This window comes from Pituophis catenifer, unplaced genomic scaffold (genome assembly GCF_029215685.1).
Source record: "Pituophis catenifer annectens isolate HBS135680 unplaced genomic scaffold, rPitCat1.0.hap2 SCAF_6, whole genome shotgun sequence".
In the NCBI taxonomy this organism is placed as follows: domain Eukaryota; kingdom Metazoa; phylum Chordata; class Lepidosauria; order Squamata; family Colubridae; genus Pituophis; species Pituophis catenifer.
Window position 1 is genome coordinate 90,958,898 of NW_027256886.1, and position 26,566 is coordinate 90,985,463.

The following is a 26,566-nucleotide window of genomic DNA, read 5'->3' on the forward strand; positions in this document are numbered from 1 at the left end:
ATACCAGCACTCCAAAATCTAACTGTGACCTATGATTAGAAGGAGTCCATTCAACCAAGGATGACTATTCCATTCTCTACAGGTTGAGAAAGCAGGTTTCTCTTGTTTTAAAATAAAACAGGTTTTAAAAACTAGGGAAATGTAGAAGATGGAAGAGAAAAAGGATATTATAAAAGGGCAAAAGTGAAAAGCAACAATAAGAACAACAACAAAAAAAGAAAAATATCTAAAGAAGCAACTTTACGGGTCTCTTGACCAACCAATGGCTTAGAGGACTATAAGCAGCTCCTCTCAGCCCCAGCCACTGTAACAAATAATTAGGGTTGATGGGAATTGATCAAAGAACTAATCAATGGGCCAAAGAAGTATATTCAATATATGCAGGGTATTGATATCTTTCCTGCATAATCCCCATTTAATGAAATAAATAGCTTTAGGCAAAATAATTGCTTTCTCTCATCATCCCTCATGGTATACAAGCACAATATATACACAACGTCACCACATGCCTTTGATAAAATACAACGTGGAGACATCCCTGTTGTCCCTTCCTAAAATCCTCCTTTTCTTTTTGCCACTTCGGAAATTCTCATAATTGAAATTGCAACCTTCCAACCTTTTACAAAAAAACCCCAAACAACAACAACAACAATAAAAAAACTAGTTAATTAGCAACACTGGACATTAAAAATGGATTGTGAAGTTGCAGCTTCCTATACAACTACACTCAAGAAGTGCATAATGTGCACTGTAGAAATAGCATGTAGAGAGTGAGCAATGCTGAACTGTTTTCTGTCATGTAGAGATTCTCCGTCATCCAGGTCATGGTTGTCCCAAAGGTGCTTTTTCAGAAGGCAACTGGACTTCCTTGTTTTTTCTTTGAAGACGTTTCGCTTCTCATCCAAAAAGCTTCTTCAGAGCTAAAGAAGCTTCTTGGATGAGAAGCGAAATGTCTTCAAAGAAAAAATAAAGAAGTCCAGTTGCCTCCTGAAAAAGCAGCTTTGGGACTGCTTTCTGTCATGTTAACGCATTCTTTTGTATCTTTACAGAAAATGCAATTACCAATTAATGAGGGAGGATCTGGTTTTCTGAATCTGGTGTTATATCATCATGCTTATCTACTGCCAAGTATGAAATGCAGGAAGCCAACAATTGGTGTTAGTTTTCTGATTTGGGTAACTTTGACATATGCATACATAGGTAGTTCTCACTTAGTGACTTTCAAAATTACAACAGACCTACCTTGGGGCTACTTACAACCTGAATTCAAAGTTCTGAGGGTCAGGCCACCCAGCCACATGACTGAACCTCAGGGGCTCAGCAACAATGCCGCAGTCATGTGACTATAGTTTCAGGGCAGTTTTGCTGAAAACTGGCCATTTTTTTGGTTTACGGCAAAACTGCACCCGTAGTCAATCATAGGTTTACTTTACGACTATGACTTTTGCTTAACAACTGTAGTAATTGATTAGCCACCGCAAAAAAAAAAAAGAAAAAAAAAGATCGCAAAAGTTTTACAACCATGATGGGCAGCCTGCATTAAGGCTGTTTAATCGAGCACTTTGGATGAGCCTGCGCTGTCTCCAACGTATTCTTGGCATCACCTGGCAGGACAAAGTTCCAAATAGCGCAGTCTTGGAACGTGCTAGAATTTCTAGCATGTATACACTATTGAAACAGTGACGTCTATGCTGGCTTGGGCATGTCATGAGAATGGCTGATGGTCAGATTCCGAAAGATCTCCTGTATGGAGAATTAGTGCAGGGAAAGCGCCTCAGAGGGAGACCACAGCTGCGATATAAGGATATCCAGTGATGCCCTCGACGTGATGGCCTGGTACGGGTCTGGATGGGTAGAAACAGATTGCAACTCAACCCGGCCAAGACCGAGTGGCTGTGGGTACCGGCATCTCGGTTCAGGGGAGAGGTACCATCGCTGTCTATAGGGGGTGAAGTTTTGCCCCCTGTAGACAGGGTGCGCAACTTGGGCGTCCTTCTGGATTCACGGTTGAGTTTAGAAGACCAGATAACGACCGTGACCAGGGGGGCATTTGCCCAGATACGTCTGGTGCGCCAATTGCGTCCCTACTTGGACCGAGATGCCCTACGCACAGTTACTCATGCGCTGGTCACCTCACGGATTGACTACTGCAATGCTCTCTACATGGGGCTGCCCTTGAGGACCACTCGGAGGCTTCAGCTGGTGCAAAATGCAGCCGCGCGGGTTGTGATGGGAGAATCCCGATACTCCTATGTTACACCCCTCCTGCGCGGTTTGCATTGGCTACCGGTTGCCCTCCGGGTGAGATTCAAGGTGCTGGTGATGACTTATAAAGCCCAACATGGCTTAGGGCCAGGATATTTGGCGGACCACTTACAGCCAGCAACGATATCCCATCGCCCGGTTCGTGCCCATAGAGAGGGCCTACTCAAGGTGCCGTCGGCTAGACAGTGGCGGCTGACGGCCCCCAGGGGTAGAGCCTTCTCTGTGGGTGCGCCCACCCTCTGGAATCAACTCCCCTTGGAGCTCCAATTAGCTCCTGACCTTCGCACCTTCCGCCGGGAATTAAAAACTTGGCTTTTCAAATACCTTGACCTGGACTGATGATGGGGTTTTAATTGGTTTTAAGGGTTAATTTTAAATTTTTTAGATTTTGGTCTCTGTTTTATATTGTGGCTTGGGTTTTATTGTTGTGAGCCGCCCTGAGTCCATTGTGAGATAGGGCGGCATATAAGACGAATAAATAAATAAAATAAATAAATAAATATCTGCAAGAGGGACTTAAAGGCCCTGGGAATGGACATTAACAATTGGGAAACCTTGACCTTCGATCGTTCAGCTTGGAGGCTAAAGACGCAGCATAGCCTTCTCCGATTCAAAGAGACACTTGTTCCGCAGGCTGAGACAAAGAGGTAGTCCCGAAACCAGCAAAATCTGGGACTGGGCAGGGGACAGAATGTATCTGCCCTCAGTGTGGAAGGGATTGCCACCCTCGAATTGGCCTTTTTAGTCACACTAGATGCTGTTTTAGGACCTCTTTCCAGAGCACGATACCATAGTCTTTTGAGATTGAAGGATGCCAATGATGGATGAGCAGTATTAGATCTAAATATTCTAAAGCTCTGATATCTTTGGAAAGAATTCTGTCAGTTAGAAAGCTATTGAAAGTCATCTAATTTAAAAAAAAAAATCAGTCCTTTTTCCCATGCCAAATTGACTTGACGGGGAAACCCAACTTTGAAAGCTGAGGGGGTGGGGGGGGGAATGACAATATGGAAAAACGGGACAAATAGTGAGGTATAGATTTTGGACCAACTGACCGATGATGAAGATGAATTTTTAAGATACTCTGTGTTAAAAGGTAAATATCATTTATCCGGTATAACCCAATGGAAATATTTACAATTGCAACATTTGCTAACAACATTGGACCATCAGCACTTTCAACTTCTGAAACACCTGAGATACTAGAACAACTTGTTAAATCCTTTAAAATGAAAAAAAAAAAAACACTATTAGTTTTTATAGATACTTGTTATAATAAATCAATTTGATATGCAGATATTCAGAATTGAGTGGAATTAAAAAATGGAGAAAATGGTGGATTATATAAATATGATTATCTTATCGGTTTCTCCACCTTCTCAGCAGCTGCTTCAGGGGAGCCCTCAATCCTCCAGAGAAGATTTTCTGGTATGAAGCACTTCTGTTACTAACTATGTTGGTTGGTCTATCGGAATTACGCTCACACATTTCTACACTAGAAGAAATTCACTAACAAGGTATTAAAATCTTCTCTGCATATTCAAAAATGGAGGATCTTCCAAATACCTATTTAGTTTTATCATTCTGAAAAAGAACTTATAATGATGCCATAATTCAGGGGTGTCAAACTGGATTTCTTCAACGGCCGGATCAGCATTGTAATTCGCCTCCGCAGGCCGGCTGGGAGGAAGGGGAGAGATAGGACGGACGCCTCCTGCAACACCCTGCCGGCCAAAATGCGGCACAGTGGGGCTGTGTGCAGCCCCACCCCCAGTGCCCCATTTTTGGCGTGGACGGCCTCCTGCAGCACTTTGTTGCCCAAATGGGGCACGGGAGGACCCGGGCGCACTCCGTTTTGGCTGCCAGAGGCCCTGCAGGCCAGTCCTTTGCTATTTCCAGGCCAGCCCCGTGGGCCAGATTTAAGCACCCCACGGGTCAGATCCGGCCCATGGCCCTTGAGTTTGACACCCCTGCCATAGATGGAAAGCATTACCTATAATAACATAAGGGCCATGAATTATTCTGGGCTTATTTTTCCCTCCAAACCATGGAATTTTCTTCCAGTGGGGATGATATGTATTTTATGACTATCCTATTTACCATATTTTTCGGAGTATAAGACGCACCTTCCCCCCCCCCAAAAGGGGGTGAAAATTTAGGTGCGTCTTATATACCGAATATAGCCCCCCGTGGTGGGATTCAAAAATTTAACAACCGGTTCTCTGCCCTAATGATTTCTTCCAACAACCAGTCACCAAACTGCTCAGAAAGTTAACAACCGGTTCTCCCGAAGTGGTGCGAACTGGCTGAATCCCACCACTGGTAGCCCCGCCCACCGACTGGCCCCCACCCTTTGGCCTCTGCTTCCCAGAAGTTACCTCCTTGCAGCAAGCAAAACAGCTCCTTTCAGCTTCAGCACAATCTAATTAGCACAAGTTGATTGGATCGCCCTCCCAACTCTCAGCTGTTTTGCGCAGGGCTCTGCTGCTTGCTGCAAGGAGGTAAATTGCTGGAGCAGATTTTTTTCCCCTTGTGCTAATCAAGCTATGCTGAAAAAGAAAATGAAAGTAAAGCAGGCTGTTTGCTGTTTGCTGCAACGAGGCAAAATTGCTGGGAGGCAGAGGCAGATTTCTTTTTCTTGTTTTCCTCACCAAAAAAGATAGGTGTGTCTTATAGTCCGGTATGTTTTATACTCTGAAAAATACGGCATTTATTCCGTCGATGTCGATAGAATAAATTGATTCAAAATCAATTTTGAAATTGATTCAAAACACTAATTGATTGATTCAAAACACTAATATTTTTGTGTTATGTGCCATGTTGAAAACACTGAAAACATTATGTGAAGACTATCTGGCCTTGATTTCTCTTCTATTATGGATTCCTCAGATGAAGAAAAAGAATCTAATGCAGGGGTGGACAACTATGGCCCCTTTACGATCTGTGGACTTCAACTCCCAGAATTCCTGAGCCAGCATGGAGGACATAGTTGCCCTCTCCTGATCTAATGGGTAGACAGCCTTCTATGGAAGAGAAATCTGACAGCTAAACTCCTTATTACAACCAAAGTGTTGAGCAGTTTCCTGTTAATAAACACTTCTCTCTCTTTCTGAAGGGAACACAGTATTAAGAGACATTAGTTGAGAGTCAAGACCAAGAAACAGATGATAGATAGCTGAAGAGAACATCTCAGACATATCAATGTTTTTTGTGGATTCTGGAAAAGAGGATAAGCCAACTTTTTTCTTTATCCTTCTTGACCAGGAACTGTTGTGGTCCGCCAGCAGCGGAGTTGGACAGTGATGAGGCTGAGGTAGAACAGGGACCAGTCCTGGAGGCTGGAGAAGGCCCGGATGAGGACTCTTCGTCGGAGGCAGAGATGAGGCCAGGGCCATTGGGGAGTGATGTGCGGACTCCGGAGCCTACAGAGGCTGACAGTAAAGAGGCAGAGGAACAGGAGGAGCCTGTTCCTAGTGCATGTATCAGAAGAGCTGCCAGAAGGCAAGAGCAGCTAGATTAGGGTCAAGAGATGATTGGCTCCTCCCATAAGGCTTAAAAGACCAGCAATGGCTCTTGGGCTCTTTGTCGGAAAACAACGTTGATAGACTTGTTCTTGTCTTGCTGCACTTATCTCTGGTCGGTATCTTCTGCTTCTGAACCTTTGCCAAGAGAAGCCTTTGGCAGTTTACCTAATTATACCAAGGTTGGTGGACTGAAGAATTTGTGTTAAGAAGAATTTGTTTTAATTTAGTTTGGACTACGCTGAGAATAAGTTAATTCTCAGCTGTTCTAATAAAGTCTGTTTGTTTTGGAACTGTTTGCGTCTAATACTACCTATTTGGGCCTGGGTCACAACAGTAACCAACCAGAACAGGAGTGAAACTCTACATATGTATGTCTATGGAGATTCTCAATTATCCGGGTCATGGTTGTTCCAAAGGTGCTTTCCAAAAGGCAGCTGGACTTTCTTGGGTTTTTTTTAAAAAACAAAACATTTCACTTCTCAGCCAAGAAGCTTCTTCAGTTCTCAACTGAGGAAGCTTCTTGGATGAGAAGTGAAACGTTTTCAAGGAAAGAACAAGAAAGTCCAGTTGTCTTTTGGAAAGGACCTTTGGGTGTATACATGTATTATGCATGCATCAGTGGTGGTATTCAGCCGGTTCTATCCGGTTCGGATGAACCGGTAGCGGCGGCTGCGGGAGGCTCCGCCCACCCACCTGCACATCATCACGTCCTGTTTGGTAAGTGAATCTCACCCCTGGCATGTATGTGTGTGTATGTGTAGGCTCTTTAATGAATCTGAATTCTGTTTGGAATATACTCTCTTATGCTCCAAGGTCATTTTCAACTTTCTGGATATATTTAATTTTTATCCCACCTTTATATTACTTTATAAATAACTCAAGGGCTTCAAACATACCTAATATGCCTTCTTCCTCCTGTTTTCCCCACAACATCCAAACTGTAAAGTGAGTTGGGTTGAGAGAGAGGGACCGGCCCAAAGTCACCCACCTGGCTTTTGTGCCTAAGGCAGGACAATATCTATATAGTTCTGGACCATGGATAAATTCCCAAATATCTTATATACTGCCACTGAAATATACATGTCCTTTGAAGCGAGTATTGATTCTTGACTATTATTTCCTCACTCTTGTTCTATCTGGCATAATTTCTGGACTGAAGCATGAATTCGTAGGTAAGCATCGTTTAATAATATACTTTTTCAGCCTAAGGTAGAATAGAAGTATCTGTCTGATTTCCCTAAACGTAAATTGCTCAATAAGTGATGAAAAGGTGATGACTGGAGAAAGTAGAACATGCTGTTAACATGCATCAAGCTGTCAGAGGATGAATCAACTCAGAGGCAGTGGTGGCAACTCCAGAAACACCACTAACCCAAAAATCATATGCAGGAAGCTTCCAGATCTCTTTAGATCCCAGAAAAACAGTATCTGCCTCTAATCAAAACATAGCTGGGCATTTTTCAAACTAACTTTCTTCTGACTCAGTACTGGACCTTCTCCAACTTCTCAACTGCAGAGATTGGAATTAAATTCCATCATCAATTCATCAAAGAGTTGGAATGAAGATGCAGCAACAGAAGCTTGCTTTCATTATTCCAGCTTCACAAAACACAGCTTTGCTTGTTTCAAATTTGTGTTATCCTTGTTTATGTTCCAAGATAATCTTTGGAACTCCAGATTAGCCAACTAATGCATCTGATTTACAATTTGGCTCAAATGTATCTTACTCTTCACTCCATCTTGATTTCAAGACACTGACTACTGGCATCTTAATGAAATTCTGACCTGCAGTTCTAACCCATACATTGCTTCAAGATAAAATAACTGAAACAAGAAAATGAACATTACATTCGCAATTGGCACACTAATGGAAATGGACCCCTTGACAGATTCAATCTACCATTTTTAAACCATCCCCATAATATCTGTGACCTTAACTGGAAATGGTAAGGCTTCACCAGATAGCATGTAGCAATAGCACTTAGACTTATATACTGCTTCACAGTACTTTACAGCCCTCTCTAAGTGGTTTATAGTCAGCATATTGCCCCCAACTATCTGGGTCGTCATTTTACCGACCTCGGAAGGATGGAAGGTTGAGTCAACCTTGAGCCGGTAAGATTCAAACTGCCGAACTGCTGCTAGCTGACAGTCAGCAAATGTAGCCTGCAGTACTGCATTCTAACCACTGCGCCACCACGGCTCTTGTGTTGTTTCCAGCTTTCCTGGCATAACGTCCTTGGCAAAAGGATCTCAGGCCTAAAATCTTCCAGACAAAGGTTCTGGATTTGATCAATCCAATACTACATAGCCCTTTCCTGCATGATTCTGATATATTTCTAAACTAAATGAGGCTTGTACTATATACAGAAGCCTTCGTAAAACTTGTCATGGTGAGTCATTCCAGAAGGCACTTCGGAGACGATGCTACCTAGTTGATGGTTACAGGACTAATTTGTGACATGTCCAATATCTGAACTAGAATAAAATGGAAGCTTTAAGGTCATTTCCAGGAGGCTCTGGTGCAGGGGTGTCAAACTCAATTTCATTGAGGGCCGCATCAGGGTTATTTTTGACTTCTGGGGGCTGGGGTGGGCGTGGCCAGCTCTACGTCTCTCGTGTCGGGGGCACCTGTGGTGGCCCGAGTGCTCTGCCAGTGAAAAGGGGCTCCTGGGCTCCGTTTTTGGTTGCCCTGGCCTCCTGCAACCCTTTGCCTGTCAGTAAAAATGGATCTGGCCTGTGGGGCCATCCTGGAAACAGCGAAGGACCAGCCCGCGGTGCCTCTGTCAGTGAAAACGCAGCTCGGGAGGATTGCAGCAGGCTGTCGCAGCTGGAAATAGAGCTTGCGAGGGCCCTGCGCGGTTCTCCTGAGCTCTGTTTTCGCTGGCAGAGGGTTTCAGGCTGGGGCAGCCAAAAATGAAGCTTGGGAGCCTGTTTTCGCTGGCAGAAGCACCATGGGCTGGTCCTTCACTGTTTCCAGGGCTGCCCCATAGGCCAGATCTGGCCCCCAGGCCGTGAGATTGACACTCCTGCTCTGATGGATAGATTCGTAAACTTCAGGATCTGCATGTGGCTCATTTGCTTCTGCCTTGCAATCATCATCTGGAGCGCTGGGATTTGATGCCCTGAATCAATATAGGATTAAAATCCAGCTCTCATAATTTCCATTGCTCTTCATGGAAGAACTAATGCAATTGGATGGAGCTGGTCTTCACCTTACACTCAGGGAAAAAACAACAACACATTAAAGACAAAAATGTTGGGGAAAAGTCTAATACATAAATAGAAAAATATATTAAGAGCCTTGGTAGTACAGTAGTCTAAAGCACCCTGTAATTAAGAACAGCTGCTTGCAATTACTGCAGGTTCGAATCTTGCCAAGGCTCAAGGTTGACTCAGCCTTCTATCCTTTCTAAGGTAGGTAAATTGAGGACCCAGTTGTGGGGGCAATAAGCTGACTTTGTATAAAAAATATACAAAAGAATGAAGGCTATTGCTTAGCGCATTGTAAGCCGCCCTGAGTCTCCGGAGAAGGGCGGCATATAAATCAAATTTATACACACACACACACACACACACGGGCCTAAAATGTTTTTTTTTTACCCCCCCCAGACCTGTCCAGCATCACTGAAAAGGGCTCAAGGCAATACAGGAGTATTTATATAATTATCAAGATTATGTACTCTCTTTTAATGTTAATCGAGTGGGGAGTGTTATTAAGAGACACAGAGTGAGCAACATAATCGAGGATATTACCCCTGGTATCACTTTCAAGTTTAACACACCATGAAAAATCATTAAAAGAGGTTTAGAAACTCTTTATCTGCGCTTTTGTTATGCGGCTAGAAGAGGTGTGGCAGTTCTAATTACTTGCTTAGGACTCTTTGGGAAGATTTATAATGGCTACAGGCTAAATAGGTGCTGCAAAAGTAACTTAGGATCTGTCTAGTGGCGCAAAAATGATAGGTCTCATTTTTAATTGATTTCCTAGATAAGATCGTTTAATACCAGAACTGTCACTGTTGGAGAAGATTTAATGAAATGCTCAATTCTAAATAAGGCAGATTTTTGTTTTTTTTTTAAACCAATGAGGCGGCCAAAAAAACATGTGGCACGGTAACAGCTCTCTTAAACATGATCTGCTTGCGGTAGCTTAAATCCAAGCATACCAAAACACACAAGCATCTCCCGTAATGCTGTTCCTGTTCCTGAATTGATCTACTTAGAATATGCTTTGTTGAAAAATAAGTGACGATTTCTCTTTCAATTGTTTTTCTTTTTCTGATCACGCACCAGTTACTCTGCTTTTTAAACAAATTCTAATCCAGGGATAGCCTGACAGATTAAGTGCCCAATACTTTAATGGATTAAGATTAATTAATATTAATTAAAGCCATTGAAGACGTTGTGTTGCCAACACCCTGGAAAGAATTTTAATGAGGAAAGCATTGATCCCCCTTCTAATTTAGTAGAAGATGGTACTTAAGTCTGGGAAGCTAAGGAGAGTCAGGTCTGGTTAGTTGCATAGGAGGCTTTTCAGAATTCCTACCGGTATTAGTTAAAAAGTCAAGCTAACAAACCTCACAGCAGAAGATACTAGTAAAGCATAGCCATGTTGCTAGACTCATAACGTCAGATCTGCCATTTTCAGCTTTGTGGCATCCTGCCATAAAATGCCAGGTGGAACGGGGGGGAGGGGCCAAAGGAATATAGAGTAGTAGTCTGAGAACAGAAAGACAAATGGCAAAGGGGGGGAGGAGAAAGACACTCCCGACAAACCAGAGGTGGCAGGACCAAATCAAACTGGTCTTCAAGGGAATCCAGGATGAGAACAGAACCACCACACAGTTCCCAAAACATCTGGCTGGCCTGCTATTGGACACTGATTGACTGGTCAAATGGGGGGGGGGGAGAGAGGGCCAGGAACCGGGGGGGGGGGAAGTGTAACTTTTGTGTGGGAATACTCACACCAGATCTAGCCTTTCTTTTCCTGCAACCACTTAACCTTAGTAAAAGAACCTATCACTTCAACCAAATGAAGTCAAGGGTCTTTCTTTCCTAAAGACCTGAGATGAGGCAGGCCTGACACATAGAATCATAGAGCTGGAAGGGATCTCAGAAGTCTTCTAGTCCAACTCCTGCCGAAGACAGGAGTCCTTACTCTATCGTGGACAAACAGCTGTCTGATCTTTTCTTGAAAAACTCCAGCAATGGAGTATCCAAGATTTCGACAGGCAAGATGTTCCACTGGTTAACTCTTCTCACTACTAGGAAATTCTTATTTTCAGATTGGATCTCCCTCTGGTGAGCTTCTACCCATTGCTTTTTGTCCTTGTTGTGGCCCGCCAGCGGCCTGCGTGGATCGTGGCTGATCCCGACGAGGAGGAGGCTGGTGTGGTGTTGTGCCAGCAGCCTGCGCTCGTGTGGACAGCGAGGAGGCCGAAGAGGGTGTGATTCCAGAGGCAGAGACTCAGCCAGGGCCTTCAGAACCTCCAGAGGCTCCTTCCAGTGGAGAGAGAGCGAAGTGGAGGAGCCTCTCCTCAATGCTCGGGCACGCAGGGCTGCCAAAAGGCAGGAGTGGCTAATCAGGAGGAGGAGGTCTCCTCGAGAGTAAGGCTTGAGGATAATTGGCCACTCGCTTAGCCTATTTAAGTCGCACGCAGCTAGTGCTTTCTTGCTAGAAACAATGTCTCATTACTACAGAGCATCTTGGAGAGCGAGCGACTTCTCATATCTGGTTTTCTGGGCTGGTTGCCAACCTTTGTCGGACTTTGTTCTTAATAACTTTGATAAGGACCCTTTGCACGGGAAGCCTGCATTCTTGAAAGGGGTTTGTTTGGAATTAAACAGTGTTTGCGAAGCTTGGTGTGTGTCACATTCTGTGGGAATCCGAAGCTGGGGCAGAACAGTCCTGTTCTCTGGTGCTTTGGAGAATAAGTCGATCCCCTCTTCCTTGTGACAGCCGTTCAAGTATTAGACGACCGTTATTTATTTATTTATCAAATTTATAAATAAATATAAATTTATCAAATTTATCATTATCTCCCGAGCCTTTTTTTCATTAGACTAAACACACCTAGTTATCTCAGCCGTTCATTGTACAATTTAGTTTTCAGACCTGTTATCATCTTTATGACTCCTCTCTATACTTTTTCCAGGGCTTCAGCATCTTTTTTGAACGGTTGTGACCAGAACTGGACGCAATATTCCAAGTGTGGAGTAAAGACACACCAGTATAGAGTGGTACTATTAGTTCTTGTGATCTTGATGCTATCCCTCTTTTGATGCAGTCCAGGACTGTATTGGCTTTTTTGGCAGCTACAGCACACTGCTGGCCTACACTTAAATGGTGGTCCATGTTCTGACCTAGGCTTCCTGAGAAAGCATATATCACGATTTTAGTCCCAAAAACCTACTTTACTGAGATGGCTGTGAATTATGGTCATTCACAGCCTGTAATGATTCACAAACAGTCTGTGAAGATTCCGACAGATGTCTGCTCGAGTTGACACAGTCTTTCAGGGTAATCTTGATAAGCACCCACCTTTATCTCCCTTGAAATGCTGCCAGGGACCTAACCGTCAATTAGTTTTGCAAGGCCAAACAGAGCACAGAGTCAAACAGACTTCTCAGAGCTTGAATTGACTATATGAACTAATTGCTTCCTGCAAAGGCTCATGTCCGTTTGTTCCTCTTTTATGTCTTATGGGAGGGGCCAATCATCTCCAAGCCTTACTCCCGAGTCGCCCTTTTTTTTTCTTATTTGTTCTTGCCTTCTGGCAGCTCTGCGCATGCGCACACTGGGAACAGGCTCACACTGTTCTTCTGCCTCACTGATGTCAGATTCCAGAGGCAGCACATAACTCCCAGATGACCCTGGCCCCCTCTCTGCCTCTGATGCAGAGCCCTCGTCTGAGCCTTCCCCAGACTCCAGGACTGACCCACGTTCCTCCCCAACCTCCTCACTGTCTGTCTCTGCTGCCAGCTCTGCTGGCGGGCCACAATAGTCCAACAAGACATCTACTCCCCTCCCGTAAATACTATCACCATGACTGGCTGGGGAATTCTTGAAGTCTGCACATCTTACAATTGACGAAGTTGAGAAACATTGCTATCAAGCAATCCCAAAATTGTTTCCCTGCAAAAAGATTAAAAAACACTTAATTTCTCTGGTGTCTAATTTATGAAGATCTCATTGTTTTAAATACATTAACGCCATCAGGTTTTTTTCCCCGATTGCTCTATTTTGGAAAATTCCTTTTTTTTTTTTAACCAATCCTTTCTAATTTCCTTTCTGTGGGATTTAGTCAATTTAACAATGCTTTTATTACTCTAACACTGAAGGTGCCCTTATTACACCAACATTACTCAGCCACTTCCCTGGGGAAGCTGAAATGGCATGATTTTAGAAATTACAGCAAATGCATTGTTTCATATTTTGATATTTCTGATAGGGCTTTTAAAACATATGCACTTCCTTCTCGATTACAAAAAAAGGAAAGACTTTTTGGCAATAAACTCAGCTTCTAGCTATTTTCTTTTAGGTCTGTCTGCAGTCAAAAACACAGTGTGCAAGTAAATTATTGGTGGAGATTACAGATACTCAATAGCAATCAGTTTGGCCGTGTTTCTTAAAATATATGTTTTTTTTTAAAAAAAACCTAATCTGTAGAAGTATCATTTAATGTTGGCTAGAGTGCACAGAATAAGCTATGCATGCTCAATTAATTGCTAGCTAGACTTCAGAGGGAAAATGCATTTATATTCATATCTAGCTGTGATGTGATAAGACCAGGGAAACTGAAGGGCATAATAGCTCACTTTAATGATGGTGGAGATCGTTCTCTTTTTGGATACAACTGGATTCACACAACCGGAAAAAAATGGATTTTATTGGAAAAATAATAATTTAGAGGAGTCTGTGCATGCATGCATGTGTGAGTGCATGCATGTAAGAGAGAATGTAAGAAAGGCATCAGAATGCCTTAATCATATATACTAGCTATTGTTTTAATGTGCGCAAACATCTTCCAAATAATAAACATAGTTAGCTAATAATTTCAGGGAAACTTTTTATGGTTCCTCTCACCAGGATGGCAAAAAGACACATTGAAAAGACAGCGTTTTCGCCTTTATTTACACAGATGAGAAATTAAACTAGCAGAACTGGAAGATGTTTAGAAAGCTTCTCTCTTGGTTTTAAGATCACATAAGAATCGCAACAAAGATTCTGCCTAATTGACATTAAGGGCCTTCCACGGGGCAGGCCATGACCCAGCGTAAAATCATCCAGGCTGTGGCAAAAAACTTCCAGCTGGCTTCAAAATGCCAGAACATACTCAGCAGGTGAACACGTACAGGCTAAAAAGATGTATGTCTAGGCATGTACATCTGTGCATTCATTGGCATGATTTCATTCTTTCCTCTAGAAATCCTGCCACTAAATTGTTATCTGCAAAAGCTTTTTATAATTAGCTTCATTTAATAAAATATTTAACATGGAGTGCTGGAGTCCCATCAACGCTGACACTCTACTCCGAATGAGTAAAACATTCCAGCACTCCAGGGAATCAAAGTAATTGCTAACATATAGAAAACAGTTCAAATACTTTTTGAGTTCCCTCATATTTTTTGAGAAGAGAAGTATATTAAATTATATGCCACAATTTGTATTTTCTTCATGACTTGCCCAATGATATTAGATCTTAGAAAGAGAAAATGAGATGCCTCCAGTTGTAACATACCAAAGAGACAAGACATTTTTATGTTTGCCAGTTGATCCCTTTTGCCAATAGATAAGCCAAATATAGCTACGCATTGAGTATAAAGAAAACATAATGCAGAATATGGACAAACCCATACACCTTATATATCCCTTGACAGTGCTGAGGAAACCATCCACAAAACGTTGGCTTTTACAGGCAAAGGAATCAGATGGACATGTTCCTCTGGAAGAATATTATTTATTTTAATGTATAATAAAATGGAAAAAAAATATGTTGACAAGGGGAAAGGTAGGTTAAGTAAAGGTAAAGGTTTCCCTCGCACATATGTACTAGTCGTTCCTGACTCTAGAGGGCAGGGCTCATCTCTGTTTCAAAGCTGAAAAGCCAGCGCTGTCCGAAGATGTCTCCGTGGTCATGTGGCCGGCATGACTCAACGCCAAAGGCGCATGGAACTCTGTTCCCTTCCCACCAAAGGTGGTCCCTATTTTTCTACTTGCATTTTTCACGTGCTTTCGAACTGCTAGGTTGGCAGAAGCTGGGACAAGTAACAGGAGCTCACCCCGTTATGCGGCACTAAGGATTCGAACCGCTGAACTGCCGACCTTTCGATCGACAAGCTCAACATCTTAGCCACTTACAAACTTTAAAAACTGCTAAATATTACTGGAGCCATGAAACCTACTAGGATCGACATTTTCTTCATTCCAGAGAAATATATTTTATTATTTGTTATCAACCCTTTCTGTTAGTCTGGATTATAGATATCCAGATGTTAATGTAAGAATACAAATTATATTTCTGGGAAACCCTGGAAGTACAGAAGGTCTCCTATTGCATTGTATCGAAAATGCACACGGCACGTTTATGGCTAGTTTTCCAGGTTTCCATGTTCCAAAAACTAAGGTTGTCACAATCAATTATTTTGTGTAGTATAATTACGGTCACCATATTTTCGTGGAAAAGAAATGACGGACAAGATGAAAAAGGGGCAAAACCTGGAAAAGGCTCAACAGAGTAGATACTTTTGCTTTACAGAGCAAAACCAAGAAACACATTTACAAATATTCGCATATTCAAATAAAAATATATAAACAGAACAACATAGGTAAATTTATTTTAGAAAGAGAAATTTAATTTCCATATTATTCACATAAATATGGAAGACTGACACTAAACGGTACTGTTTTTATGGTAAAAGTTAAATGACCAACCAACCAACCAATTAATCTAAAGGACAGCTTGCTAAAATAAAGGACTGTCCTATATAATAAAGGACATATGGTCACAAAGTATAATGGAACCAGTGGTGTAAGGTAGACAGACTGCTTTATACGGACTGGGAAGATCCAGTTCAAACCATGTTTACAAACTGTCTTGCGCAGCAACCACTCAAAGTTACAATGACATTGAAAAAAACAACTTTGCAGTCAAGGTCTATGACTTTCACAATGTCTCCCTCTTTCATGAGTTTGTCATTACAGTCAATGTTGTCCTGTTTCTGGCCCATCTCATCCCCTGCTCACAAAACAGAGAGATTGGAGAGGAAGGGATAAGGCACACAATGGGGAATACTCATAGAAAAGAATGGGCTAGGGCAGGAGTCAGCAACCTGTGGCTCTGGAGCCGCATGTGGCTCTTTCTCCCCTCTGCTGTGGCTCCCTGTCACTCAAAATATGCGTCACAACTGCCAATGTGCAATATCTGCTGGCACACAATTTATTAAGCTTTTCAACACCCCCGGTAGGCCAACCATGGATAAATCCAAGAAAAGAAACGCTTCAGAAGAAAACAGAACGTTTAATTCAACTACATATGCTAGTTTTGTGGCCGCTCAAGAAATAGTCAGGCACGGGAAAGGGTTTTGTGGCTCCGTTGTTTTCTGTGGGAAAAGGGTCCAAAAGGCTCTTTGAATGTTTAAGGTTGCAGATCCCTGGGCTAGGGTACTCAGGGAGCACGAAGTTGGTAGACAAACAGTTGGCGCCAGTACATTACTTTCAATATGTATTCTCCATAGCGTGTCTGCTTACTCTCTTGTAATCTCTTCCTCTCCAATGAAAGTACAAGTTGTCCTTGACTTACAACAGTTCATTTAGTGACTGTTTGAAGTTACAATGGCACTTAAAAAAAAGTGACTTATGACTATTTTTCATACATGATCATTGCAGCATCCCCATGGTCATGTGATCAAAATTCAGGCGCTTGGGGGACTGATTCATGACGGTGGCAGTGTCCTGGGGTCATGCGATCGATTTCCTTTTGGGCCCTTGTGACAAACGAAGTCAACAGGGAAGCCACTTAACAACCGTGTTGGTAATTAACAACTGCAGTGATTCACTTAGCAACTCTGGCAAGACAGGTTGTAAAATAGGCAAAACTCACTTAACAGCTGTCTCACTTAGCAACAGAAATTTTGGGCTCAATTGTACATGCAAATAGCAATTCCCTTCTTGCTAATTATCCCAACACTTAGGGTGTCCCTTGCAAAGGCTGGGGCAGTGGGGAAAAGCAAAGCCTAGCCATGGGCTTCTTTCTTAATGACTGCTTCATTTAATGACAGAGCTGCTACTCTCAATTGCGGCCACTAAATAAGGACTCTCTGTGCTTGAACATGAACTTTACTGGCTGACTTTGAAGTAGTCATTCTTGTTCATTCTTGGTGGTGGTTGTTGGGATAAAATACACATCAGTTAGCATTACATAATCCTTCCAGAGTACATCATAAAAAGGAAGACTATAAATACAAGTGCATCAAATAAATAATTTTTTGCTCAAATTTTTGACATCATTATAGTTTCTGCTGGAACTTCAAAAAGATCAATTGTCACAGCTGGGATATACAGTAGCTGGGATAGTCATAAAACTCAGCTGTTCTGACATCTCATAACCGATGAAATTAATAAAACCCATTACAAAAACTGTATTTTTCCTCGAAACTGGACAATCTGAACTTTCTCTCCAGTCTACCTGTCATATTTTTTCACCTAAAGGTTACTATCAACTTCAAATGTCCCTAGCAACAGGGAACCTTTTAAAAACCAAGGTAAAGCATAAAAAAGGAAATTTTGGGGTTTGAGTAATACAGCTGAATAAAATAGGAATTATTTAATAAGAATTAAATATAATGCAATGCTAATAATTAAAAGTAATAAGAATTTTAAAAGCAAGAAAACACGAAACAAAAAAAAATACAGACTTACAGCCTTAACAAGTAATAAAATTAGGACTGGATTGAAATGGATTCATTTCAAAAGAACTTTATTAATCATTTCCTTCCATTGTTTCTCCTTTCCTTTTATAGCACATTTAATTTTTGATGGATGGCAATCTATGTCTTTTAGACAGCTTTCCATCAATCATGAAAGCGTATGGTTGCAACATGATCATTTTCGAATTTATATTGTAGAATTATATCCTGAATGTACACTGTAATCTGATTCCAGAATAGAATCTTTCATTACAAATAAAGGGAACAAACATGAAATGTCAGTCAGTCTATCAACTGTTGTTAAAGCAGTAAAGACCCAGATAGAAAATGTTGACTGTATATTACATTAAGGCCTATTATTTCTCTTCACATTTAGACAAGCTATTTTAAAAAACGCACTTTAATATTTTCTCTCTTCTTAGAAATGCATTAAAGATCCCTCAATAAATTTAGCAAGAGATTTTAAAATAGGAATTTAATGTCTTATCAATATGCACTGAACGAAGCTCCTTTTAACTGTACCAAATACAGCAACAGCAATAGCACTTCAGACTTACATACCGCTTCACAGTGCTTTACAGCCCTCTTTTAACTTGTTTACAGAGTCAGCATATTTGCTCCCACAATTTGTGTCTTCATTTTACTGACCTTGGAAGGATGGAGGGCTGCGTCAACTTTGAGCCAGTCAGGATCGAACTCCAAATATGCTTTGTATATTGTTTTATTGTGGTTTTTTAAAAAATAGGCCATTTGTGCAAATTAGAAAATGACCGAGGGGAATTCCAAAATTCTAAATTTTATTTTCACACTGATGGGAGAAAAACTTTAATTGGATCAAATTGGAAAATAATTTCTTCTTCAATTATGAAGAACAGATAGTTATTATGGACAGTTATTATGAATTAGCTGCCTGTATACAAAAGGCTTGTAACCAGGGTGGATTTGATTTAAATCGAGTTGATTTAAATCACAATTTAAATCATGATTTAAATCACTAGTAAAAAGGCTTGATTTAAATCAACTCAATTTAAATCATAATTTTTAAAGAGCAACTGTCATCTCTGCTACTCCTTTGACCCACTGTTGACTCACCGATAGTCCCAGTGTTGCAGAATATACAGCCTCATGCTACATAACTAAGCTCCATTTCATGCTGAATAAACTACATTATTTATGTATCTTAAATAGAAAACTATCTTACGATAGATTTTTAACCCCAAAAGTTTTTTATTAAAATAAATTTGATAAAAATCAAAAAAATCTGATTTAAATCAAAAAAATCCGATTTAAATCAAAAAAATCCGATTTAAATTAAAAAAATCTGATTTTTTGGATTTTTTAAAAAAAAATCATTGATTTTTATCCACCCTGCTTGTAACCCTTTAACTGGTGTTACAGTAGAAGGAATAGATTCGTCTGAACTGAGAAGGTCAGTGTAAGAAGTGAGTTGGGGCTGGGACAGTATGCAGGAGAAATTTGGTTCACAATCCGTTGGCTCAGTCGTGGTCGGTGATTGAAACACATAAGGGAATATCTCTCCCGCCACCTTGAATTCAGAAGCAGTTCCATATGTGGAAGGCGTAGACATTTCGGTGAGGTAGGGACGTTTAGTACTGTAAGGAGCCCCAGACTGCCCCTGAGCGAAGGCTGCCAGTTAGACCTGAGTTAACGGAATGTGAGGCAACTGGCAGTTGGAACTTTTCAGGTAGGACGTCTAACTCTTTAGCATCAGAGCGTGTTAATATACTGTATAAGAAATACTAATGATCTGATGGTCATTTTGAAAAATCCTTTCTTAGTGAGTGCCTAGAAGCCAAGAGGAACATATGTGCCAAATTTCAAGTTTGTAGGCTTTACAGTTCTGGAGATTTCGTGATGAGTGAGTGGATTTTGCTTTTATATATATAGATTTCTGAAGTACTTCCCCTGGGAGAAATCACCCAGAATGACGTTATAGTTGGTTAAAGGCTGCTACACTCCCTTATCTTATCTCTTGGCGAGGCCCATCATCTACCAAGGTGAGAAAGGCAATTTTTCTGCTGTATCCCAAAGACAGTGGAGAAATGGCAGTCACATGGACCCACACATTAATGGAGGACTCTTATTTGAATATTCAGTTCATTTTCTCTCTCTCATGAAATCTCTCCCCGATGGATAACCCTCCAATAACGACTGTTTCTACATTGTAATGGACTCAAATCTCCAATGGAAGATGAGAAAAATTAAGTAAAAAGAAATAAAATGTGTAGCTTCCTCTTGAGGTTTAGGAAATTATATTTGTGAATTATTTTGTGAAATGCACCGCTGCACTGAGATCCGCAAGAAATCATAAGAAAGGGTTCCCCTGCTATGAATATAATGGAGGATTTTCTATCATTATCCCTTTTAGAGAGTTATGAAGTAGTTGCTCTACGCCCAGAGAAATGCTTACTGTATTCATTATACACCATTGTAAAATAGTTATGTTCATTGTGAAATGACTGTTTTACTGAAGACAAAAGAATATCAAAACAAAGGTAACTCTCAAAATACACTGATTCCCACTAATCTCCCAATTTCTGCCCTTCGAAAAAAACTATTCAAGTATGTTACAAATGTCTTCAGATTTCTGTCTGGTTTCCTTACATTTGGATAAGAGGGAACGCTGAACAGTCCGGTATCGTATTTCCAATTAATGTTGAAGGAGTCTTTCCAATTACATGATTTAGCTTCACAACCATTTTACAAATTGGCTTAGGTACAAAGATAACGTAAATCCTGCCAGTAGGTTTTATTTATACACTCTCAGAGGCCAAAATGAAGTATTTTCAGAGTATATGGAAGACGGTGGGCTCTGCAATCCTCAGCAGAAAAGGAAGTCAGAGGCCCCGTTCCCCATTATTTCAAATACTTCACTATTTCCAAGAAAAATAAGTTGTAAATGGCTGAGGCAAACCTTCTAAATGTCTGTCTCTAGAAAAAACACCCTCACTAATTAACTAATGTGGTGTTCCTAAACCAAGGCAGAATGCTGGTACACATTCTTTATCGCTTGTATTTACAGCAAATTTAAATGCCTAGATAAATTATGTAAATTATTAAGAGTGGTAGTGAGGCAGAGCAAGCATTAGGGTATTCTGGTTCTGTTCTCACATTGTTTTCCTTGAGTTTTTGTCGTCTTTTTTTTTTTAGAGAATTCAAATGTCTCCACTAACTTATGGTGCACATTTTGCGGCATCTAACTTTTTGAATACTGAAATCATTTTGGAAATTGGTCAGTATTTAAACTGGGGTCTTTCCTTCCTTCTTTCTTCCTTCCTAGCATTGCTGACGGACTCCGAGTGGTTTATAAACCTGCTGTACGCAAACATGATTAAAACAAACAAGGAAGAATGTAAATATTTAAAATAATGACTACTGCTCTTCCATTGAGGGATGAAGGGATCTTGGACTTGGGCACAATCTTTATTAAAGGTAAAGGTAAAGATTCCCCTCGTACATATGTGCTAGTCATTCCCAGCTCTAGGGGGCAGTGCTCATCTCCGTTTCAAAGCCAAAGAGCCAACGCTGTCCGAAGGCGTCTCCGTGGTCATGTGGCCGGCATGACTAAATGCCAAAGGCGCACGGAACGCTGTTACCTTCCCACCAAAGGGGGTTCCTATTTTTTTCTACTTGCATTTTTTTCATGCTTTCGAACTGCTAGGTTGGCAGAAGCTGGGACAAGTAACGGGAGCTCACTCCGTTACGCAGCACTAGGGATTCGAACCGCTGAATTGCCGACCTTTCGATCGACAAGCTCAACGTCTTAGCCACTGTGTCCCTCGACTTTATGATCTTTATTAGATCTAATAAAGATCTTTATTAGAAATGCTTTATTAACAGAGGTTACTGGAAGACTGGAAAACAGATGAAAGATGACACAAAATCTATCAAAAGTAGGAAAACAGAATGAGTGGTCTGCAGCCTCACTCTCACTTGGGCTCTTGCCTGGAGACTTGCCTGGCCTTCTTTTCTTGTAGGAGAAGAAAGAGATGATGATCTGGATGTCCTAATCAAGTTCTCTCAACCTCTCTTCTTAAATATCTTTTGCATTGCCAACAACTCAACTAAAGAGGCAAAGTGGGAAATGTCATATTTTTCTGAGTAAATCTGGTGCTAGAAGAGGCTGGGCTCCCTTCTTTTACAGTGAGGACCAAGACAGGCCTAGGCTCTGTCATCCAACACCATATTAGGGACTTCTTTCTCAGGTCTTACTGGCACAATCCCCTTTTTGTGACTTTTTTGTTTTGTTGGGGGCAATCTTTCCTATAGGTAGTCCTTGTGTAAGGACTGCCTTGGGTAGCTACTGTTTGCAGTTAGGAAGGCGATATAAAAACAATTTCGCAACAAAACAACAAAAACCTTTAGTGTGAAACTGATTAAGGTCTTGTCAGTTTCAGGCAGCTGCCAGCAGGCCTGAAGGTTCTAATTAAGGTTACAGAGCTTTAGCTTGTTAACTAGCACTTAGGGAAGCTTTATATTGGGCAGAAGAGCGGTTCAGGAAGACAGTTTCTTTAAGCAATCTCTCTGTGTTGCAAGGGGTCAAAAAAAAAGGGGGGGGGGAAATGGGTCACTGTAGAAGAGAACTTGGAAGGAGACAGGAACAACCAATGATCGTCCCAGTGTCCCAGTGTCCCCCTCTTTCTCTGTCAGTCACATGATTCACTTAATGTCACTTAGTGACCACTTCACCAGAACCAATTGCAGCCACTAAACCGTATAGTAAATGGCGCTCTTGTTACTGGTGGCAAGGCGTCTTGCACCTGTTGAGAAATACGAGACAGAACCTGGGCCAGTTTCTGTAAATCTTGTGTTATATTTGTCTCTCCTTCATCTCTTGATATTGACTGGGATGAGAAAGGTCTACCATATAGAATCTCAAAGGGTGACAGTTTTCACTGTTCTCGAGGTAATGCCCTGATTCTGGTTAAAGCAATGGGCAAGGCAAATGGATCTCCTGACGTAACTTGGCTAAATCCCTAAGTATTTACTTAATCCTGTAATCCTGTATATTAAATAAAAATAAGGTCAAAGGGCAGACTCAATGGATCATCACTAGGTCTTTTTCTGCTCTCACTTTTCTATGTTTCTAAATATATTTTTAGAATATATTTAGAATAAATGTAGTGTTTTACCATTAGTTGTGGCTTAATTTAATCAGGTAGGCCTTTAATTTGCCCTAGATCTCTGACCTGAGCTTGCAGCTATCAAGACCAAAACAACAAAAAAAGCATCAAACCATAAAAACAACAGTAAAACGTCTTTTAAGTCCTATAAAATAGTAACATATTAAAATAACTCTAAGTGTCATTTTTAAAAATGTAATATGATTTTAAAAAACAAAGGACTGTGATTCACATCACAGGCAAAAGAGCATTTCACATTCTGGATGGATGGAGAGAGAGAGAGAAGGGAGGGGGGAGGGAGGGAAAGAGAGAAAGAGAGAGAGAGATGACTTCTATAAGATGCAACTTGAATGAAGCATCAAAAATCTTGTCTATAGATTTTTTTTTTACTCACAAATTCCTAGGCCAATGATTTAAATACCTGCAGAAGAATTTATAGTGCCGCTGTCAAGGTAACACCGATAAATAGAAAGATTAATTGAATCAGATGAATCATGGAAAGTGTGCTATTTTATAAACAGCATGATTAATTCCAGTAATTTAGAGAGTTTCCAATAACAGGATTTTTATCAATGGGGGCTTCAAGCCAGAGCTATATTTTAAAAGCATTTTATTTTATTAAAGCTTAGCTTTGAAGCTTGCTGAAGACAAGGAGGAAAGAAGGAGAGTGAGGGTGGAAGATTTGTTCAGCAATGGAGCTGCCCAGGTTATCTCAAAATCCTTCCTCTTACACATCGGAACATTATCCTGGTGCTACAGCGAGCAACTGATCGGGGTTGAAAGACGATTTGGGGTGAAGTGATCCATGAAAACTGAAAATTCCCCTCCAACAGAAATAATTTATAATCAAGACTGAAGATTGGAACAGAAGAACATACTTTGGGCGTTGTTCTGTTCTCACACCATTTTCCTTGACTTGACTTTTTAGAAAATTAAGATTCCTCCACTGACTTCTTATGGTGCCCATTTGGTGATCTCTAACTTTTGGAATACTGAAAATACTTGTCCCAAAAGTCCTTTTCCAAAAGGCAATTGGACTTTCTCGGGTTTTTCTTTGAAAACGTTTCGCTTCTCATCCAAAACACCTCTGGAAGGAGGTTTCGACGTATTTCTAGCAGGACTACAGATTCTGTAACAACTTTGTTCCCTAGGCCATCCGTCTGGTAGACTTTCAAGATTCGGTGCTCTCGCCATAACATCTCAACTAGACTGTGTTGTTTCTCTGTGACATATAACATATAGGGAGGGGTATATGCATAATTCTGTTTGTTTGTTTGTTTGTTTATTTATTTATTTATTATTTATTTATTTATTCTGTTATGTAGTGTATATAAATATAATATAAATATAAAAATATAAATCGAACCAATAAATAAATAAATAAATAAATAAATAAATAAATAAATAAATAAATAAATTGGAGGTGGTGTCCCTTTGAGAGCTGTATGCAATGAAATTTCACTTTAATGTATGCCGATTAGTGTACATTCAAACTGACAATAAAGTTATTATTTTATTCCATTCCATTCCATTCCATTCCATATTTTCTGTTCTGTTCTGTTCTGTTCTGTTCTGTTCTGTTCTGTTCTGTTTCATCCCATCCCATCCTATTATCTGGCATTTGGGTCGCATTCAGAATCTGTATCCTTAGACAATATAATGAGCTGTGATAAAAGTAGAGAAACTTAAAATTATGCAACGAACATTTACTTATTTAAGGTGAGCAGTTCTGAGGTGGATTAAGCAGAACTTGTGACCAGGCACTTATCATTGGGAGATAATTGACCTTATTTAAGTGTTAAATGTCCTGAGGGGAAGCTGAGTGTGCTTAAATCCTAGCAGGTTAATTATCCAGTGATTACAATAAACTTGAAAGGTATTACAGCTAAGAATCATTTGCACAACGATGCTATTAGAAAACTAAATTCAGCGATAATTAAAAGAAATGACAATAATAAACTTCTCCAATCATGGATTCCTAGATAATGACTGTCGAATGGCAAAAATTGGTTAAAAGCATTAATTGCTTCTACTAAAAGTGCTGAAGTTATTGTGTGAAGCCTAGTTAATAAATACTGATGAGGTAAGCAGAAACACTAATTTGCAAATATGCAAATTCAGTTTGGATGAATTTGGCTTAGGACCTGGTTATCTACAGGACCGCATTCTGCCACTGATTGCCTCCCACCGACCAGTAGACCAGTACGCTCTCACAGAGAGGGCCTCCTCAGGGTGCCGTCGGCCAAACAATGTAGGCTGGCGACCCCCAGGGGGAGAGCCTTCTCTGTGGGGGCCCCGGCCCTATGGAATGAATTGCCCCCGGACATACGAAGGATCCCTGACCTCCGCGCCTTCTGTCGTGCTCTGAAGACCCTATTATTCCAGCAAGCCGGTCTGACAGGATAAAGGATTTTAATTGGGTTTGATAGGGGTTTTAAATAACGATTTTAGCTGGGTGTTTTAAATTTGTCCAGTGATTGAATTATTTTAATAAGTTTTTAAATTTTTTGTCTTGTATACTGTTTTTACTATGGCTGTTCACCACCCTGAGTCCTTCGGGAGAATTTAATTTCCGGGAGAAATTAAATAAATAAATAAATTTCTGGTTTGTAGGGAGCAGAAGTCAGGTGCACAACAATCAACCAAAACCTTGGTTCCTGCTTCCAAAATTCCTCCGTATTTTACCCTCACGTTGAAATACAAAAAAGAAAAAGAGATTATTAAACAAATTGTCTCCATCGATTTAATTTACTTTAAATAGTTTTAATATGTTTTCTAGTTATGCTATTGTTTTATTTAGAATGTGGTCTTTGCTTGCCAAATGAATGAAAATAAAGAAACTGGCCAGAAATAACCTTTGCTTCTAGGTTAAACAATGAGAGACTAAGAAAGAGTTCAGATATCTCCATGAGGTATGGTGTTGTAGGAAGTTAAAGCCCACCCCTCTCCTAGAAAAATGAAATATTTTAAGAAATATGAAAAGGGCAGAATATTTCCCCTAAAAAGGAGGCAGAAACTCGGTCCCCCCCACCTTTGTCAATGGGCCATTAAGGCCTGGGCCAGTCTATTCTACATAACAAAGATCTACCTCCTTCAGGCAGAGCCATTTAATTGCCCTTCACTGCATCACCCAGCAAGATTCAACCAAATTTAACACACAGACAACCTAAAAAACTAGCTATGACCTCTGACAGCAACCAATCAGGATACTCTTCCTGTGCCTCAGGAAGTTCAAAGCCAGAGATGGTATATAACCCAGGGACTCTCAGCATCTCTTCCCTTTTTTCGCCCAAGATCTCCAAGGCATGTGATCCTGTTCATCAATAAACCTTCTTTCCAAATAACTTCCATGAATCCAGTGTCTTTTTCCCCATTTGGAACTGAACCCAGAAGGATATTTCTTCCGACAGTATCCAAAAAGTTAAGATGCAATGTAGATTTTAAAAAACAACAGGTGGAGCTTCAGTCACACTATGACTGCCATCTTGATTTTTTGGACCATAGCCTGTGCAGAAGCTTCTGGGTTATTGTTTAATTTTATCCACAAAGAGAGAGAGAGAATGAATGTCAGGAGTCAGGACCCCTGAGAACAATTAAGCTTGATATTAGAATTGCCTACAAAAAGGCCATAACCCTTAAAAACACTTATTATCAACCCAAGCTTGAATCCTTTGCAATGGGAAGAAGGCATAATCAGCATCC

At 40.7% G+C, this 26,566-nt stretch overlaps 1 protein-coding gene across 3 annotated transcripts in view; it reads right to left on the reverse strand.

The window, feature by feature from the left end:
* Positions 1–26,566, reverse strand: part of ADK (adenosine kinase) — a 261,824-nt gene that overhangs the window by 59,145 nt on the left and 176,113 nt on the right. The window lies entirely within an intron of this gene.